The 6,798-nt window shown below is 36.4% G+C and overlaps 1 pseudogene; it reads right to left on the minus strand.

Moving 5' to 3' along the window:
- Positions 1 to 1,663: 1,663 nt before the first annotated feature.
- LOC149250617 (putative cinnamyl alcohol dehydrogenase 6) lies at positions 1,664 to 3,680 on the minus strand (annotated as a pseudogene).
- Between the last annotated feature and the right edge of the window lie 3,118 nt (positions 3,681 to 6,798).

The raw sequence follows: 6,798 nt of genomic DNA on the forward strand, positions 1-6,798 counted from the left end.
ACACCGGTGGATCCATATCCAAATTTAAATCTAAAATCTGGTAACTTTTACACACACACATCAACCAGATTTAGCTCAGGTGGTTGGCATAAATGTTGTTAACTTGTTATAGCCCCCAAATAGGTTCAATCCCTGCATGTGATGTATTGAGTTCATAATGAGTATTTCTTGTAATGGCTTCTAGCCTTAATGTATGAGCAATCCCTCAAGGACCGAAACATTTATATTCCTCATATGAAATATAAAGATATTTCTTATGGAAAAAAATATTTTCGTGTTCACTCTTCAACCAGCAAACAAGCAATTCAAAATTAGTGACGAAAGGAATATCTTTCTTTTTATTTTTACATGATTAACCAAATAAGAACAACATGAGTAAAGAAATATCTATTACAAAATAAATTCAACAATAGAATTGAAAGAAACGTTATTGCAGGAGGTGAATATCTTTCTTTTTATTTTTACATGATCATTAACCAAATAAGAACAACATGAGTAAAGAAATATCTATTACAAAATAAATTAAACAATAGAATTGAAAGAAACGTTATTGCAGGAGGTCCTTTTTCACCTAGCAGTCCAGCATCTTCTAGCTTTCATAACAACAACTCCTATTCCAAGCAAATGTGGGGAACAAGAGGACTATGCTATTGCCCTAATTCCCCTTGCACCTTCATTTAAAAAAATTACATCTTCCTTTCTATATATATATATATATATATATATATATAAAATTAAAACTACATCTTCATACATTTAATTGTTAAAATATATAATAAATTTAACAAAATTAACTCATCTAAAAACATAAAATAACTACTAAATTAACTAATCCATAAATGTAAAATAACTACAAATTAACAACGGAATTTTCTCATTGATGTTGGGAATTGGTGAAATCATGTTCACAATGTTTGGTACAAACCAAAGAGATAGTTGAGTTGGTGTTAGTTATCTTTCACAGTGCAGTCACTCATTTGAATCCGAAGGTTATAAACCTATTTGTTAAATATTTTCAAAGTTTCATGATATCATTGTTGTAATACTTATACTTACCAATTATTGCTCTTATATAAAAAGAAATTATTGGTCTTATACAAAAAGAAATTTCAATGCGTAGGTATACACAAATGAGTCAATCACAGATAATGAATTGTGTGCCTTAGAATTGCAACCATGATTGTGCCCTCACTGGAATTTTGAATGGCTCCCTTTACCAAATCTAATATCCTTTCTACCTTACTATCTGCTTCATCATCTTTACTTAAATCAGCATCACTATTGTACAATAACAGTCCTTGTCTTGGGTGGTTGCTCATCAACGAAGACAGCAAGGAAGGAGGGTTGTGGGTTTGGGCATGGGAAGTTCCATGAGAATCCACTGCATTACCATCTAGAGTATTGAGGCCTCCAGCATCACCATCATCATCAAAAGGGGCAGGCATGCTTAGGTCCAATAGTTTCACTCTTGCAGGCAGCTGCTGCAGCTTAGGGGTCTCCTTGTTGCCACAACTAGTAATTATAGTATCTGAAGCTCCACTACCCCAATGGCATCTCCTTTGACCACCCAAAGCCTGACCTGAAGCAAAACCCCTTTTACAGATTGAGCATTCATGGATCCTTGGAATCTTCTTACCTGAAATAGCAGTAGACTCAATTGTCCTCATTCCATCTTTAGCTTTGGCACCAGAAACCTTATAGCAGTAGACTCAATTGTCCTCGTTCCATCTTTGGCTTTGGCACCAGAAACCTTAGTCCTCTCCTTTGCAAGAGACTTGTGGAAATTGCCAGGCAGCTGAGAGCCCAATCCAGTACTGAGCTCGTGAGCTATGTCTTCTTCTAGGCTCTCATTCTCATAAAAAAAATTAATTACACAAAATTAAACTATAACATAATTATGCAAACTTTATTAACCAAATTGTTCAAGCTCTCGGGCATCTATTACATTCTACGAGTTACAGTTCCTAGTTTCTCACATCCTCATTCGGCCATAAACCTACTCTTTTATGAGAGCTAAAAGCTTCTCACCAACTATAACACATTTCCTGAGTTTCCTTCACCCCTCCAATCAAACTCCCCCCAACAAATCGACGGGCTGCACACACCAAAATTAAAATTAAATCCCAACTTCCATGTGATTAACACCCAAATTCTTGTTCAAGAAAACAGTAGAGAAATCCAAAATTTAGAGATAGCATATCTGTCTAAGCTGTGGATGCCTTTGACACTCTCAGTTTGATTGAAATACAATTTTGTTCATATCTTTTATCTACAAGACAAAAGGGCACGGAGGACTTACCCATAACAACAGTCAGAGCACCAAATTGCACAGGCTTTTCTGGCAAACCATCTATGACCAACTTACCATTCACCTTTAGCAAATTAAGGAGGGGCTTCACAGCATGATTAGCAGAGACTGTGTCAATAATATATTCTACGGACTTGACTGCAGCCTGCATCTATTTCTCATCTTTGCTGATGACAAAGTGATCTACTCCTAAAATTTCTCTCACTTCCTTTTCCTTGCTAGGCGATGTACTTATCATCGTCACTTGCAACCCAAAAGCTTTTTCAAATTTGACAGCCATGTGTCCCAAACTGCCAAGCCCCACCATGCCCAGGCTCCGTCATCTGGAAATATTTCATGGGGTTGTACACCGTTATTCCCGCACATAGCAATGGTGCAGCGGCATCCAAGGGAAGATTCTCTAGTACCTTCACCACAAAGCTACTTACAAACCACAAACCACCCAAATTATTAAAACCCTATTTAACCAATATAAAGAAAAAATATTAATGCCATTTGTCTCCGGTTTTATATAAAAGAGACAAACCACCCATCTCGGCAAGGCCTGCCGGAACTTGGCGCAGTTAAATTTTCCGAGGTTTTGAGTCAATTGAGAGATTCTCGAAACTCGTTGATCCCATTCCATACATGAACAGGATTATATGGACAGAAAAGGAAGCCTTTTATGGCGAGTTTAGCCCATGTGCCCTAAAACCAAAATGGTTGCATGAGTTGGGATAATGATTAATTACCTCTGGTTACAAACCACCAAGTATGAGTAACCTCCAAAAGTGACAGAACCATCAACCTTCTCACAATATTGTTCTTGGCCTTTTCTAAAAGAATCGCAATGATGGCAACTTCCAACCATAGAGTCCATGCCCACACGATCTCTAGCAGAAAAATTCTTCACTTCTGAACCAACTTCAACTACTATACCTACTATTTCATGGCTACAAAAATAGAATTGCGAGTAAATTAAAATTGAGCATGAACTTCTAGGCATATACTCTTTCTGTCTTGCTATTTGATGTGAAGCAGCGTTGAAGATCATGAAGACATTACCCAGGAACCATTGGGTATTGGGAAGCTTTCCATTCATTACCAATTTGATGTAGATCAGTGTGACAGATTTCGCAGTATACGATCTTGAAAGTAACATCATGCGGCCCAGTTTCTGTTTCAAGGCAATTTAAATGTAAGTTTTTTGCAAATGGGTATCAATAGAAGCAAACAATTTAAATGTAAGTTTTCTGCAAATGGGTATCAATAAAAGCAGTTATGAGAGTAAAGAGAGGAGAAACCTGCGAGTGAAATTGAAGGGTGAGAGAATTCCTGACTCGTCTCTAGCAGCCCATCCTTGAACATTAGACTGACCTACTTCCTTAACCATCTTCTCTTCTTCACAACACTCATAAATAAATTTGATTCACTTAGAAGAAGCAGCTAAGCAGATGAATATAAAGAACAGATTTGAGGAGACAACAGGTGTTGGGATGGGTTTTTAAAAGGTCAAGTATGGCAGGATATAGCAGGATGACCACTGAATAACCGAGAGCTAAATTCATCGTTAGGCAGCAAGGCAGGTCGTGCACAGCAGAAACCAGAAACATTATTGCAGCAGGTTGTGGAAGAGCCCGAAAACATTATTGCAGGAAGTCGTGGAAGAGCAGAAAGCGGAAAGCGGGAGGAGCAGAAATCGGAAAGCAGTTTTGGTGAGGGAGGAATAGTCCGAGAACATATGCCAGATGTCAATTAAACCAGATGCCAGTGGGACGCCAGATGTCAATCAGAGAATCAATAGGTAGACGACTAAACTCATTCAAAGGAAGGCCTATCGGCCTAATAAATATAAAATAATAATATACACTTTAATTGACTGCAAATAAAATGTATTTTTGAATAAGAAATGATTGTTTTAAAAATGACAACAAATAACGGGCTTGCCATCGGCCATTTAAAGCGCCCCGATAGCGCCCATTCACCCTACATATCAATGCAGAGGTCGTATGTTCGAATACCTGTTTATCGATGTGTCAGATTTCCCCACGTCCCATCTCTGGAACTGGCTATCCGTGTTGTTGCGGTGTTCAGCCTCCTGTAGCGTCGTGTCCATTTGCAATTGCCAAACATCCTGCGTCCCATCTCATATCATAGGTGCCCATATCATCCATGCATCATCCATTTTAAATTTGTAATTGGGAGCACATGAATTTTTGAAATTTATCCTGCATCTTTCAGCCCATCCTAATTAGAGTGGGATCTTATGTTTTGTAGAGAGGCAGAGTAGGTCTTCGATCAAAATTATATATATTTTTTATGGTAATGTTGGGCATATTTTTAGGGATTCACATATATAAAATATTGAGCATATTCTTAATCATTAACACAGTAATATGTTAGAAATTGTAATTAGGAGTTGACTAAAATTAGAGAGTCAGTTAACTGAATGTTGAGTGTTGAGTGGTGAGTCAAGTTGAGTGATGGATAAAGAGTTAAGTGCAGTCTATATTTAGAGTATGAGTTAACTGAGTTAAGTGTGTATGCATGTCAAGATATTTTAAGCAAATCACTAATTGGAAAAGTTTAAATACCCTTCACTTCACTGGGTTCACAGTAAGAATCATGTTTTGTATGACCAATAAAAAGCAGCACCTCTTATATTTTGTGTGTGAATTTTTTTTTGAGTCCTCTACCTTTACAACAAATTAAAGTGAGTTCCTCTGCCTTTACAACAAATTGATATCAAAGTGGTTACAAAGAGCCCAAAAAACAAATCAACAATAGTGAAATAGAAGAGAGAAATAATTTTTCCTATAACACTCCTCTTGTTTGACCTATAACACTCCTTACAGTGGTATTCAGAGTGTTATAATGCTATTGTGCTTAGCATAGAACCACGTTAAAGATGAAAAACTTACCGCATACACAGGTTATCGTGACCATATAGAGAATTCGTACGCAGGTCTCAACCAACCAAGTCAAGAAAATTTGTTTAAACTGTCACGTGGTGACAGCTGACTCATAAAAATCTGTTATGGGATGGCTTTTTAAAAAGTTCGGTGGATTCTTTTTACCCATATTAAAGTGTTAGGGTTTTTGAAGGACTGATTTATTAAAAGTTTATGGGTTATTCCCCGTGATAAATGTTTATAAAATATGAAAGTTTTGCCATAAAGATTGAAGGATTTTAACATAAAAGGTATTCGAGGTTTTTAAAGTCATTTTTTGATATATTGAAAAGTTCAAGTTATAAAGGTTTTTGCCTTTTTTATATATAAAGATATTCTATAAATAGATCGGCTTTATATATAAAAAATCATTAAGGGATTTTATAAAATAGTTTATGAAAAAAAATATTGGCAATAGAATTTAGGGCTTTGTAAAATTCGTCAGTTATTTGGTTCTTTGTAAGTATGACAGTGTTTTGGTAAATATTGTGCCTTATGGCACATATTGAAAATCATATTTTTTGGGGGTGTATGGAAGATACAATCAAGCAAATCAACAAAACACTATAAAAAAAAGGAATGACATCAGTCATGGGTCGCAAACCGCAACTGAAGCATATTAAAAAAAGGAATTGGAAAGAAGAGGTAGAGATTGTTGCCATGGTTAGAGAGGTTCACGATGCAACCAGGAACTATGAAGTCTAGCAGAAGATAAAGAAGAAAACGAGGGTGATTGGTGTAACTTTGATTTGCTACCACCCCTATGTTTACAGTGAATATTTTGATGATTGGGTTATCAAGATGTTAACTTTTATTCAAGCTAGAGAGTTAATTGAGTACGTGTCTAATAACCTCGATGATGCAGTATGTGATGTTTTAGCATTGAATTTTAAAAACAAGCATTGGATGAGAATTATTTGTGCAAGGTAGCAAAAGCTACAACTTCCAAGGAAGCATGGAAGTTTCTGGAAGCAAAGTTTGGTGCAAGGGAGAGTGACAGCAACATCAGGTTGTGTCACAGGAAAAGAAGTCATTGCAGATCTAAGAGTGTATGAGCAAGATTCTGAGAGGAAAACAGAGCTTGGAGAATCCACTAAAAAGTGAACAATGGTTTTCAAGACCATAAAATTGAAACCCATTATGCAAACATGCATATGGATGAACAATATGCAACAAAGATTGCAGAGATAGAAGAAGAAGTATCTGTATTTGAAGCAAAGCAAGAGCATATAAATGCTCAAGGAATCCATTGTAACGTGGACGATACAGATGATTGTGAATCCCACTATGATGATGCACATGTGGATGATGACTACAAAGTGAGATGTGAATTAGTGAATCCAACCGTAGTTGATGGATTTCGTGAAGATGAAATTGGCAATGAACATATGCATGCTCGGATATCCCACCATAGTGTAGATGAACATTATGTTGATGATATGTGTGGTTTATTTTTTGAACAGATATAAATGTGGCAATACAGTAAGTGCAATATTTGATGAAGAATTGAAGGTTTAAGTTGCCACTATAGTAGCAAGATATGAAGCAGTTGTAATTTCT

The sequence above is a fragment of the Pinus tabuliformis genome, chromosome 7, assembly GCF_031772625.1.
Source record: "Pinus tabuliformis cultivar Carrire ecotype Pingquan chromosome 7, CPIR1, whole genome shotgun sequence".
In the NCBI taxonomy this organism is placed as follows: domain Eukaryota; kingdom Viridiplantae; phylum Streptophyta; class Pinopsida; order Pinales; family Pinaceae; genus Pinus; species Pinus tabuliformis.